The 6000-nt window shown below is 34.0% G+C and overlaps 1 protein-coding gene and 1 long non-coding RNA gene across 5 annotated transcripts in view; one reads left to right on the top strand and one right to left on the bottom strand.

Annotated features, from left to right (window-relative positions):
* Positions 1 to 867, top strand: part of LOC125673528 (uncharacterized) — a 10323-nt gene extending 9456 nt beyond the window's left edge. For both annotated transcript variants that reach the window (XR_008801855.1, XR_008801856.1), the window contains exon 9: positions 195 to 867. This is a non-coding gene — a long non-coding RNA (uncharacterized LOC125673528). The remainder of the gene's footprint in view (positions 1 to 194) is intronic.
* Positions 1 to 6000, bottom strand: part of LOC125673510 (ryncolin-1-like) — a 129817-nt gene that overhangs the window by 26972 nt on the left and 96845 nt on the right. The window lies entirely within an intron of this gene.

Raw genomic sequence — 6000 nt, 5'->3', positions numbered from 1 at the left:
TTTTGAAATGATGAAAAAATTCTACATATACCCCAAAGCATTACTTGAATTTCATTACTGTTTTTAACAGCTTGTACTAAATATCTAAGTGAAATACATGTACTTTTACATAAAAAAAAATAGTGAATGGCTCTGAACACATGGTTTATAATTTATTTATCTATTAAAATCAAGAATTTTCATATTTGTTTTAGGTGCGACAGTATGTCTCCAGGTTAAGTGATTGTGTAGATTGATTCCCAGCATAACGATGATTTGCCAAAAGAGCATATGAATAGAAAATTGGTGATGCTTAAAAATATCAGCAGAATACAGAAATTAAGAGACACAGATGGACAAAAACCCTCTATCTAATATAATTTACATATTAGGCCTATACAACTACAACATGTAACAAGTGAAATTTAAAAGTATGCATATATTTACTGTAAATGTATTATATTCAGCGTGTACGATATTTGGCGGAAATTGATTTTTGAACAAGTTAGCGTGAATTTGATTTAGCGAATTCTTTTTTGTTTTTTTATTTATGTGTAGAGTGTAAGACATTTAGCGTTGTATTTGAATGAGCGGAAGTTGCTTTCCGCCAAAGGCGCTAAAAAGAATACACAACCAAATGTAATACGTTTACAGTATTAGAGCTGTTTTAATGTATACAATTGTGTATACATGGTTGCTTGTTTGTTGACTCAATGTATAGAACATGTACTACTATAATGTACATCTTTCATGTGTTATTTCAATGTGATGTTGAATCACATTTAAAATACAGCAAAGCTTTTACAGGTGAATCCTGTTGTTGTTTTTTTTAATTATGTACAGTTTTGATTCCCAACAGATCAAAAAATAAACATAGAGAATTCTTCATTTCCTGTTATATTTATCTGAAATTTTTAAAGCTCACAGAAAGATTATTACATTGTGATTTTTTTGTATTGAAGCAAATTATTTTAATTTGTGACTTTAATAAGAAAAACCAAGTGATGTTTAGCTCATCTGAGCCAGAAGCTCAAATGGGTTTGTGATCAAAGTCTGTTCAGTTAATGTATATCACGTTTTACAGACGTTGTTATTTTCAACTTTCTCTCCAGGAGCACATGAACAAGTTTTATTACACTTTTCTTAAAACATCCTTAATATTGAAGCCAATCACCAGTATATGGTGATGTCTCCACATGATTAAAAAATTCTCAAAGGAGACAAAAACAACATAAAATCAATCACACAGCTATGAAGGAAGACCCACTCGTTGCTTTGCAACGAGCTTTGCTCTAGTTATTATTATTTTTTTCCCCTTTTTATGTCAGCACGATTTCTCAGAGATGGCTGGATGGATTTTCTTGAAATTTTCAGGGATGATAGAGAATGAAAATACCCCCAGGCGTTTTTTTCATTTTTTCAAAATTCACTTCCGGTCGTTAGATATGTCCAATTTCCGTTTTTTTAGAAGAGATTTTCTCCATCGTTTTTCTCAGAAACGGTAAAAGATAGAGTCACCAAATTTTCAGAGTTGATAGATCTCACTTTGTAGGCGTGCAGTTGGGGGTTCAAAATGTCGGCCGTCACTTCCGGCCGTGACCGTAAGTGATAAGAAGAATCGAAAAATTAAAGTTGTAGTTGTTGAATCGAAACCTATACCACTTTATCAGGTATCTTTTGGAGTATTGAAAACCGTTGACCCCACCGGAAGTGGAAACGTCGACTTCCGGTAATTAAGGAAAAACATTTCAAATTCTCCTTTTTCAATGCCTTAAATCTCGTTTACAAAACAAGTGTTTGACTTGTATTTAACATATATTGTAGACACTATAAATGTTTAGAGTAACGTCAAATATTTTTCGAAAATTCACTTCCGGTCGTGAGATAGGGGGTGGACAAATTCAAACTTTACTTTTTCAGTTTCTCAATAACGAAAATATATAGACGCTTGAAACTTGTAGGGTTGATCAACTAGCATTAGGCCATTGTACACATACTCTCAATTTGTTCGTCCGTCACTTCCGCTCTATACCGGAAGTATTTGAAAAAAATGATGATTTTCCGATTTCTTCGAGTGATTTCTCAGAGATGGCTGGATAGATTTTCTTGAAATTTTCAGGAATAATGTCTGATGAAATGACATTCCTGTGGTTATTTTTGTTTTTCCAAAATTCACTTCCGGTCGGAAAATATGGTCGATTTTCTGTTTCTCAAACGAGATTTTGTCCAGCATTTTTCTTGGAAAGGGTAAAAGATAGGTTCATCAAAATTCAGGGATGATCAATCTCTGTTTATAAGCATGCAATAGGGTGTTGAGCATGTCGACCGTCACTTCCTGTCGTCACCGGAAGTGATTGAAATAATCGTAAATTTCAAACTTTTTCTTTTAAATTAAAACTTATACTACTTTATTAAGTCTCTTTCAAAATGTCAAAAGAATATTGATCCCGTCGGTAGTCAAAACGACTACTTCCGATTTCATGATAAAATACTTTTTTACTTTTTGTCTCTTTGTCCCCACAAATCTCGCTTATATTTGAAGTGTTTGATATGATTTTCACATGTCTTAAGAATAGTATCAACTTCTAGAGTTTTGACAATTTCGTTTTTCAAAATTGACTTCCGGTCGGTAGTTACCTACTACTTTTTCTTTCTTTAGTCTACTTCTTTTTGTTAAGAACTCTTCGGATAGAGACGTGAAATTTTCAGGGAATATACAGTTAAGAGTCACTGTCATTCATAGGAAAACACATCTGAATAGTACTTCCGGTCGTCACTGGAAGTTACAAGAAAGGAGTAAAAAATTCGATAATACACTTCTCATTTATTGTTAAAGTACATTCTCTGATATATTTCAATGGTTTTTGTAGGATCAGAAACCTCTTTACCAGAAGTGAACAAACGGAAGACCTACTCATTACTAGTAATGAGTTTCTAGTTAAGGTCTTCTGTTCCAGACGGAAGACCTTATAGTGATTCTACTGTTTATTATTATTAAGGTCTTCCGTTTCCAACGGAAGACCTTCTAGTGATTGTACTGTTTATTAAGGTCTTCCGTCTCCTGCGGAAGACCTTACTATTATTGTTCGCGTTCTTCTTCTTCATTATTAAGGTCTTCCGTCTCCTGCGGAAGACCTTACTATTATTGTTCGCGTTCTTCTTCATTATTATTATTATTTTTATTATTATTATTATTATTATTATTTTCCTTGGTAGTACACGCGTTTTTCTCAGCCATTTCTCGTTCGATTTTCACGAAATTTTCAGGAAAGATGTCTTTTGGTGACGAGACTTTGCTTGCAAAATTTCGTGCTTGACGTCACTTCCGGTCAGGAGTTATCTCTCTTTTAGTGACTTTTTGAAGGGCCTTGTTGTCCACACATCTCCTCCGTTAGTTTTGAAGCTAGAGTCTTGAAATTTCTACACAAGATAGAGTAAACATTTTAGAAGATTTGTGGGGGATTCGATTTTACCGGAGGCGATTTGCCTAAACGCTCGCCTGGACCTGAAAAAATGGATGCCAAAATTTTTCGCCGATTTCGGCGATTTTTGACCTTTCATCTCCAATATCTTTTTTCTTGCAAATATTTTGTTAAGACATGTAGAACAAAAGTTGTGCACATTTACAAGATCTTTTCGAAAATATCAAGATTTAGGGGCTAGCCCCTTAAATTAGGGATCTAGAAGGGCTCAAAGTCTAGATCAAATATCTCAAAAATCGTTAATATTTTGGTATAAGTCAAAGAACAAAAAATGTTCATCTCAACTATCCAAATCTATTCAGATAAAAATTTAGGTCATATGTTACGTAATAAGGGATTTTAAGGGCCAAAACCATAAATTTTTTACCCCTTGTATCTCGAAAACGACAAATATTTTGAAAAGCAATAAAGAACAAAAGTTGTTCAGAATGATGATCTGAACAATATGCATATTTCGTTTTTACCCTATGTGGCCCCGTTAGGGAGCTACAGTTTGGCCCCTAAAAATTACTTCTAGAAATAACTCGAGAACGGTCAAGAATTTCTAAATACTTGTTGAACAAAAAATGTTTGAAATGTCATGACCTTTCTTACGATATCAAGGAAAAGGGGCTGACCCTTTAAATTAGGGGCCCAGAAGGGTCCAAAGGTTTATGAGAATATCTCAGAAACTATTAATATTTTGTAATAAGTCATTGAAGCGGAAATGTTCATCTAAACGAGCTTGTTCTTATCAAATCAAAAAGTAGGTCATATGTTACGTAATAAGGGATTTTAAGGGCCAAAATCATAAATAATTGACGCCTCATATCTTGAAAACGACAAATATTTTGAAAAGCATTATTGAACAAAAGTTGTTCAGAATGATAATCTAAACAATATGTACATTTCGTTTTTTCCCTATGTGGCCCCGTTAGGGAGCTACAGTTTGGCCCCTAAATATTTCTTGTAGAGATAACTCGAGAACGGTAAAGAATTTCTAAATACTTGTTGAGCAAAAAATGTTTAAAATGACAAGGCCTTTCTTACGATATCAAGCAATAGGGGCTGGCCCTTTAAATTAGGGGTTCAGAAGGGTCCAAATGTTTTTGAGAATATCTCAGAAACTATTAATATTTTATAATAAGTTGTAGAAGCGGAAATGTTCATCTCAACGAGCTTGATCTTATCAAATCAAAAAGTAGGTCATATGTTACGTAATTAGAGATTTTAAGGGCCAAAATCGTAAATATTTGACGCCTCATATCTTTAAAACGACATATTTTTTGAAAAGCATTATTGAACAAAAGTTGTTCAATGTGTCATAACCTATCGATCAATATCAAAAAATGGGTCTGTGGGCCTCATGGCTCGCCTGTAGAGTCGATTTTTGTCGATATCAGTCGATTTCAAAAACTTGTAACTGGTAAATATTTTGTAAGGACATATTGAACAAAAGTTGTTCAGTTTATCGAGATCTATCGATTGATATCAAGAAATAGGTCTATGGTCCTAATGGCTCGCCTGTAGAGTCGATTTTTTGTCAATATCGGTCGATCTCAATAACTTTTTACAGGTAAATATTTTGTAAAGACATATAGAACTAAAGTTGTTGAGTCTATAGAGGGCTAACAAATGACATCAAGAAATAGGCCCGCGGGCCTTATGGCTCGCCTGGAGAGTCGAATTTCAAACGAATTTCACCGCAACTTTGCTTCAGAAGCTTATGATATGAAAAATTGATTATATCTAAAGTGTCTTAAAGTCGGAAACTAAATTGGGACTCATTTGTCTTTTTTTTTTTTTTTTTAACTCCGAGTGCATCAACAAATCGGACGGAAGACCTACTCGTTGCTCGCAACGAGATCGTGTCTAGTTATTATTATTATTATTATTTTTTCCCCTCGATTTCTCAGAGATGGCTGGATGGATTTTCTTGAAATTTTCAGGGATGATAGAGAATGAAAATATTTCGGACACTTTTTTTCATTTTTTCAAAATTCACTTCCGGCTGGCAAATACGGCTTATTAGCTGTTTTCGTTGTCCAGCGTTTTTCTCAGAAGCGGTAAAAGATAGAGTCACCAAATTTTCAGAGTTGATAGATCTCACTTTGTAGGCATGCAGTTGAGGGTTAAGAATGTTGGCCGTCACTTCCGGTCGTCACCGGAAGTGATAAAATGAATCGAAAAATTAAAGTTGTAGTTGTTGAATCGAAACCTATACCACTTTATCAGGTATCTTTTGAAGTATTGAAAACCGTTGACCCCACCGGAAGTGGAAACGTCTACTTCCGGTAATTAAGGAAATTTTTTTTCAAATTCTCCTTTTTCAATGCCTTAATTCTCGTTTACTAAACAAGTGTTTGACTTGTATTTAAAATATATTGTAGACACTATAAATGTCTAGAGTAATGTCAAATATTTTTCGAAAATTCACTTCCGGTCGTGAGATAGGGGGTGGACAAATTCAAACTTTGTTTTTTCAGTTTCTCAATAACGAAAATATATAGACGCTTGAAAGTTGTAGGGTTGATCAACTAGCATTAGGTCATTGTACACA

Source organism: Ostrea edulis, chromosome 3 (genome assembly GCF_947568905.1).
Source record: "Ostrea edulis chromosome 3, xbOstEdul1.1, whole genome shotgun sequence".
NCBI classification, from domain to species: domain Eukaryota; kingdom Metazoa; phylum Mollusca; class Bivalvia; order Ostreida; family Ostreidae; genus Ostrea; species Ostrea edulis.
This window is presented reverse-complemented; position numbering and strand designations above follow the sequence as displayed.